At 38.4% G+C, this 8,150-nt stretch overlaps 1 pseudogene; it reads left to right on the top strand.

Annotated features, from left to right (window-relative positions):
* The first annotated feature begins 3,316 nt into the window (after positions 1-3,316).
* Positions 3,317-4,639, top strand: LOC102869617 (annotated as a pseudogene).
* Positions 4,640-8,150: the final 3,511 nt, after the last annotated feature.

Genomic DNA, 8,150 nt, shown 5'->3' on the forward strand with positions numbered 1-8,150 from the left:
TGGCTAAAAGGCGCCTAAAAACAACTATGGTGTAATGGTTGAGCACTAGGCTATTAATTAACATGTCACTAGTTGAAACGTTCCAGCCTTTCTTGTAAAGATTTGCAGTGTTCAAAATTCTACAAGGAATTTCTACTCTGTCCTATAGAGTCAGTGCATCAGAATCTGTTGTTATGTGTCATAAGAATCAGAATCTACCTGATTGAAATAAGTAATAGGTGACAGTATGAACTTGCCCTGGAAATAAGTTCTAGGAAGAATACAAAAGAATAATATAAAGTGTGATAGACCGTGGATGGGAGCACACACAATACAAGAAATCATTAATATTTCCTTAATTAAGTGGTTGATTAGCTTGCAAAATGGTAGCAATTTTTTTATACTATTTTATCATTTATGGCAATTTGAAATGTAATTTCTCCCAACAGATAGGATCTACTTTAACCAGCCTTTTGATCTGGGCTAGTTCATGAGATTCTTGTGACAAACACAGAAATTATACAAGTGTCTGTATATCCAGGTTTGTTTTATCCCATACAACTTTTTTTTTTTACCATATAAAGAAGCTAGTACCAGCCTACTGAATAATAAGAGCCCATGTAGTGAGAAGCCCCAGGCGTATCTTTTGGTCTCAGTTGATGTTTATTAAAATTCTTGGATCTGTGGGTTTATAGCTTTCATTGTATTTTGAAAACTTGCAATTATTATTTCACTATTTATTTATTATTCCTTTATTCCTACTGGAATTCCAAATTTCATTTAAGGCCACTTCACATTTTCTCACAATTTATCAGGGATCTATTTAATTTCCTCTTTGGTTTTTCTCTCTGATATTAAGCTTGGATAATTTTTAATGATACATCTTTAATTCTTTTTTTTTCTTTCAAATTAGTGCCTAATCTGCTGTTAAGAGAGCTCTCATGATTTAGAGATAAGGAATTGTACAATCAACCCAAAACCATAAGGTTCAACTCCATCAAGCTGTTCCACAGGCGAAAGAGAGGCAATATCCTCCCATGCAATCTATTGCCTCTGAAAACCTCTGTAGGGTCAGCTATGAGTCAGTTCTTGACATGACAGTACGTAACAACTACTACCACCTGCTGTTAAATAAATTAATAAAGTACAATCGTGTGTGATTTTCAATTATAGACAGTCCCTTTGGCTGTGTGTATATTGTTTCTTGGGTTCCCCCCCCCAAGAAGGAATACTTGGTGTGCTTTATATCTTCTATTTACATATCACATTCCCATTTTTCTTAAATTCTTGAACATATTAATATGTAGTTGTTATGTATGTTTTAAAATCTTTCCTTCTAATTCATTATCATTGTCATTTCTGAGTATTTTTCTATTGACTGCCACCCTCCTGTTACATGTTCCACTGCCAGGCTATAAATTACATGTTTTTGCTTCTTTCCACATCTAGTAATTTTTTACTAAGTGTCGGACATTCTGAAAATTGCACTGTAGTCTTCCTTTAAGGAGTATTTTGACAGGGAGTTAAATTGCCTGTGGGTCAGTTTGATCCTTCTTAGATTTGTTTTTAAGTTTTGCTATGGTAGCATTCACTTCAGAGCTAATTTAGTCCTGTTATTAAGAAGTCACTCTTCTGAGGTCTATACTGAATTATGTGTATGCCTAACAATATCTCTCTATTCTAAACCAGAAAACAAACAACTCGCCACCAAAATAATAAAAGGAAAACAAAAAACCCACTATCACCAAGGTAATTCAAACGTACCAGAGTAGAATTGTCTCACAAAATTTCAAAGGCTGTAAATCTTAAGACTGTCACATCTTTCTCCTGCAAAGTAGCTGGTGGTGACCTTATGAGAGGAGTAAGACTTGTTTTGCTTTTGATTTTTGGTTGTTCTTTTCTCACTTTGGTGGAGATTCATACCATGCATGAGAAACAACTGGAGCAAAGACTCAAGGTGTTTCCATGAACTTCTGGAGCTCTTTCTTTGCACAGCTCCTACTTTTCTGATATTTTTACATATAAATTTCACATGGAGCTCTGGTGTGTGTTGCTGTTGTGTACCATCGAGTCAAAATTGACCTATAGCTAACGCTACAGCGGGTTTTCAGAGGCAGTAATCACATGGGAGGTGTCCCATCCTTCTCATTTGAAGCAGTTGGAAGATTTGAACTGCTTGCCTTCCAGATTTCGGCGCAGATTCTTACCACTAGGCTACCAGCACTCCCTCTAGTTGTATAGTGGATGATACGTCAGGCTATTGACCAAAAAATTAGCAGTTTGAATCAGTGCTCAATGGCAGAAAGATGGATAGTTGCCTCCTGAGAAGACTGACCACTTTGGAAACTTAATGGAGAGTCATTATGAGTCAGATTGACTCTATAGGGGTGGAGTTTGGTTTATCCTCTCCAAACTCACACTTTGGTCTTCCAAAACTGATTAGCCTGTTTTCTATGATTGTATTCACCCTTCCCGTGCAACAGTCCAGAAATGTCTCCTAAAGAAAAATAGGTGGTTATGAGGCTTGCCTAATTTGCTTTCCTTCTGGACAGGATAAGCATGTTGTATTGCCTGTGACTCAACATCTGGATATATTTGTTTTAGATGATATTCCGATGTTCTACTTTTTTTTTTTTAAATGAAGGGAAGATAAACCTGGTACCAATTACCCAATCATAGATGTAGAAATCCCAAAGATTGGTATTTTTTATTTGTAGATTGGAGATGGAAGATACTTTTATCAATGTTATAGACCAACATAAGTGATCCAATTGCCAGGGGAAATGTGATGATGGTTGAAAGAAGTGGTGTTTCAGAAGCTAATTTTTTTAGAGAAAGTAATAAAACTAATGGAATCCAGAATAGAAAAAGAAAGTTTAATTGGCTTTAAGAAGGAGAATGATTTAATCTACTGACTCAGAATTAAAATAAGATGTTCATATATTTGTCATTGTTAGGTGTAGTTGAATAAATTTTGGCTCCTAGCAACTCAAAAAGACAGAACTGTCCCCTAGGGCTTTTAATTCTGTAGTCTTTACTCTAACAGACCTCCAAATCCTCGCCCACAGACCAGCTGGGTAGATGACAATGGCCAAGGGGTGGTTGTTTGGTTTTGTTTTTGGGTTGTTTTTTTTTGTTAGTTACTGTGCACTTAACCCTTCCACTAATGCAGTAGGTCCTTAATATGCTAATCACAATAATAAACTAAAAAGAAAAAAAAAGTTACTGGGAAGACTAGTTATTTCATTGCCTGATCAATAATTTGCTAAAGAAACAGCACATATGGGCTGGAGAATGCTGCTGCCGAAGCTTTGCTAAAGTGTTAAATCTCACCACCATGATGTAGTCAGAGTCTCTTAAAGAGCCCAAACAGCTGGGGAAACTATTCATCAGAGGGTTGAGCACTGAAATGACATTCAAAGTCTGAAGAGCCATTTTGAGCAATGAGGGATGCCCATGAGCCTTGTGGTAATGAGAAATCCAAATACCAAGTGTTCCAGAGGCTTTGGGTTTGTCACATGCTCAATTGTGGAAGATGTGAATGCAGCTACGGATGGAAGGGTTTGGGAACATAAGAAGGCTCTTCCAAGAAAAGATTCTCAAAGACCAGGTACCCACTTAACTGTGAAAAAGATCTTTATTGGCAGAATTATGGGAAGAGTGCAGTGACTGAAATCATGACTGAGCAACGCAGTGGCAAGAAGAGGGGCTTTGCTTTGATGCCTTTGAGCTGTGGTGCTGGAGAAGAGTATTGAGAATACCATGAATTGCTAGGAAGACAAACAGATTCCTCCTGGAAAGGGTTAGACTGGGCGGTTCCTTGGAGGCAAGAATTCTGAGGCTCCGTCTAACATACTTTGGATATGTTGTGAGGAGAGACCAGTCCTTGGAGAGGGACATCATGCTTGGGAGGGTGAAGGAACAGCGCAGGAGAGGAAGGCCCTCTATGAGGTGGATTGATTTAGTGACTGGGATAATGAGGATGGGTGTATCTGAGATGGTGCGACTGGCACAGGACAGAGCAGAGTTTAGGGCTGTTGTACATAGGGTTGCTATGAGTCGCAAGTGACTTGATGGCACATAACAACAACAATAACAATTTATTTACAAAATTATAATATATTTGTTTTTCACACCACATTACCATAACCATTACTCTGTAGATAAAATTGTTACTCAGAAATACCATACTGTAAATGGCTACAACTGTGAAGTAAGAAAAGCACTGTCAAAGCAAGAGATGGCCAGTGTTTCTGTCAACCAAGATGTGTAAGTGGCTCTGGAAAGTTTGGTGGTGGCTGTGGAGGTGGTTTTGGTGGGAATGTCAACTTTGGGTGAGGAGGAAACTTCAACGGATAAGGTGGCTTTTGTGGCAGCTGTGGCAATAGAGGATGTGGAGGCAGTGGAGATGGTTATAATGGATTTGGTAATGATGGAAGCAACTTTGGAAGTGGTGGAAGCTAGAGTTATTTTGACAATTGCAACAATCAGTCTTCAAATTCTGGACCCATGATGGGAAGAAACTCTGGAGGCACAAGCTCTGGCACTTACAGCAGAGGTTACACTTACAGAGGTGAATATTTTTCCCAAACCACAAAACCAAGATGGCAATGGTGGTTGAAGGAGCAGCAGTAGCTATGGCAATGGCAGATGGTTTTAAAAACTGCCAGGAAGCAAAGTTAACTAGGAGAGGAGAGCCAGAGAAGTGACAAGGAAGCTACAGGTTACAACAGATTTGTGAACCCAGCCAAACACATTAGTGGCAGGACTTAGCTGATTCAAAGAGCACATATTTTAGACAATACTCCTGTGTATGGGCAAAAAACCTCAAGGACTGTATTTGTGACTAATTATATAACAAGTTATTTTCATTTCTGTTCTGTGGAAAGTGTAAAGCATTCCAAGAACAAAAGGGTTTGAATGTAGATTTTTTTTTTACCCATGCTATTGATTGCTAAATGTAATAGTCTGATTATAAAACTGAATAAATGTCTTAAAAAACCCCCACAAATATGGTAAAGCTTCTGTTCTTTATATTTAAAGAATGATTTTTAAAAAAAAAACAAACCCCAAACCTACATACAAATGACTCATTGTGGATGAATTCTGGGCTTTGATTCTTATCATTTGGTCAGCTTAAGTACAAAGCACTGTCATCCTATTATTGTCTAGTTAATAAAAATCATTGCAGCCTTGTGTATAAAAGATTAGTCTATATATACAGTAAGATTAGTGTAATTATTAAATTAAAATATGGCTAATATGTTAACCATAATTATCACTCAATTATGTATATCCTTCTTTTCTCCTCTATAGTTGGTATACCTATATCTACTCCTTACTGATTGACTAATATTTTGCATTTATGACAAATATGGAAAAATTCTAAGGCTGTACCAGTAATTTAGAAGCAGGAGTGGCATCCACTTCCTAAATAATGTGCCTCCAGAAACTCTATGAACTTTGATAAACGTCGATAGTCATAGAGGGGCTTCAGGCCTATGAACATATGGTCGCTATGAGTCTTGCTCAACTTGAAGGCAATCAACAACAACCAGTAACTGTTCAGACTCCAAGGGGGACCACACACAAGCCCAAGAAATGCTTATAGGTTAATACAAATTACATTCTGAAGGCCTCAATGATGACAGGCCACCTGAGGGGCAGCGACAGATCGGCCATGGGTCACCTTTTATGGTTTATCTAAGACATCTTGGTCTGACTAGAGGAGGCAGAGAGACGCCAATGTGGGTCTGCCAGTACTGGGGAAGTTAGTAATGAGAAACAAGAATAGGGGAAAGAAAATAAAACAGGTGGAGCTGTAAGGTCAGGACAGATGGAAAAGAAGTGGGTTTCCACACAGAGAGGTGCACAGAGGAGGCAGACAACACTTGACCACCTTTGCAACCTCTGGGGGCTCCGTGGTGGCAGAGGAAGTATGGGGAGGGAAACCCAACATGCCATGTGCACCTCAAGATGTGCTAGGGCTGTCGACAGGCAGTGAACAAAGAGCAATGGGATAGGGGCCAGCACCCAAGATAGTGAGCTGCCCTTGACTCTCACACTATATTGGTTTTTTTCATAACAATGAGTCTTTGGAAGCTAACCATGTCAATAAATGAGGAGTAAATGTGATTCTCTCTTGCATTTAGAAATAAGAAATTCTCTGTTAAGATTAAGTGAAGACAATTTATCAAAAAAAATATAGTGGATTTGGTTATCCCTCCCCCGCCCCCCAAATATCCTTACCAGAATTATTCTTAGATATGTTTTTATCCCTCCTTGAGATTTCCTTTCTGTTTTTCCTGGTTTTTCAATGATGGATGAAATGGAAAAAGATCATTCCCTTTTTTAAATTGATGGATCTGTTTTAATTGATGGACTTAGAATAGTGTCCAACACCTAGTAGTACTCAGTGAATATTTGTTGAAGTTGGAATGGATGCTGAGTATTAGGGTCTAGAACACTTATGTTCCATGGAACAGATTTTGGGAATAGTTGTTATGGAGAATATCTTAGTTTGGTTTAACTACTGATTTTTTTCCTCTCTGTTGAAACCTTCCCTATCACAACGAAGTGGAGGTTTTTTTCTCTGTACTTGTCAGAAACAGGCTGTATCATAAGTCATGCAGTTAAACCTTTTAAAGCCACAATCTGTGTAGGATTTATGTGCCAGTAATACTGAAAGGATTAAATCTTCCTATGTTCCGGTAGTCCTTGGTGGCAGGGCACTATATTTTCAGTTATTAGATCCCCTGTCCCCTGCCCTCACACTGGTGCCAGTGGATTTAGATGAGCAGGCTGTGAAGTGCTATTCTATGTGCACATGTCAGCTGCAGGAAGTCCATCCTAGGTGACAGCAGTGTCACTTTGGTATCACATGCTCTCTTACACCTGATCACACTTGCAGATGGAAATGCAAAAGGCACCTCTGAGTTATAAGGCTGGAGGAAGTGACAAGGGGAACAGATGCCAAATGGACATCTTGATGTGCAGAGGGGGCCTGGAGCCCCTCAATGTCAGCATCGTGAAAATATATGAAGCTTGTGTATCATGTGCAGATTCCTGCTGTGCCTAGAGTCCAGCAGCAAAAGTTGCAGCAATTCAGGAACCAGAAAGAAACAGGGGGATGTCACTTGGCTGTGACTCAAAGAGGTTTCTTAGCAGGCAAAGATTGACTTTGATTGACTTTTGCCTCTTTTACTGAGCTCTGTCCTTCCTGTATTAGAGATGTGGAGTTTCTCATAGAGGCTTGACAGGTGGACCCTTGTCTCTATTTTTCTCAACTTTTATCCACTTTCTGTCCATCACATGTGATTAAACCTTGAGCAACAATGCCAAAAAATGACTATGAGTTGGAAAAGCTTATTTTTTTTTTTTTTAAATTCCCATTTAGGAGGCTAAAACCACAAGCAGATCAAGACATTGGCTGTGAGGTAGGGATGTGAGTGTGGAATGAAATGTTGACTTGAAGAAGAAGGTTTGCAATTCAGGTGTTTTAACATTCTTAAATATGAGAAGGGAAAAAATATTTCCTAAAAAATTGAAGGGGGGATGAGAATGTGGGAGTGTGTGACAGTGATGCTTTTAAGTTGAGAGAGAAAAATAGAGGGAGCCTTCAGATTATCAGATTATTGAGTAGAAGATGGGCAGAAAGTGAGATAAAAGAAGTGATAGATGCCTTCAACTTATGAGTAAAGGAAATAAGTGACAGAGATTTGGGGAAATACAATATAAATTGAACATTAAATTATTTTTCTGAAATAGAAATAAAATAGTAATTTCTACCCATTATTTTTTTGTACTAAAATGTGTTTGTCTCAGTGAGTCAGTGAAGATTCATGTGGATGCTGAGCTTTGATTTGGTAAATATTTGAACAGAATCAACTTCTTACCTATAGTTTTTATTGTCCTGCACCTTTGCAGCCATACTTTTAGAGCAAATGATCATTAGAAGGAGCCATTTGCAGATTTAGCACATCTTATTATTAGTTATGAAAGCTACAAAATTTAACTCCTGAATCTACCATGTCTTGCAGCTTCATACAACCTGAGGTTAACAACACCTTTAAAAAGATACTGTGGAAAGCATTGTGGCGCTTTCTCAAAAAGTTGCAAATAAAGATACCATTTGACCCAGCAATTCCACTACTGGGAATATACCCTAAAGA

This window comes from Elephantulus edwardii, unplaced genomic scaffold (genome assembly GCF_000299155.1).
Source record: "Elephantulus edwardii isolate Elephantulus edwardi_28Jun2011 unplaced genomic scaffold, EleEdw1.0 scaffold00105, whole genome shotgun sequence".
Lineage (NCBI taxonomy): Eukaryota > Metazoa > Chordata > Mammalia > Macroscelidea > Macroscelididae > Elephantulus > Elephantulus edwardii.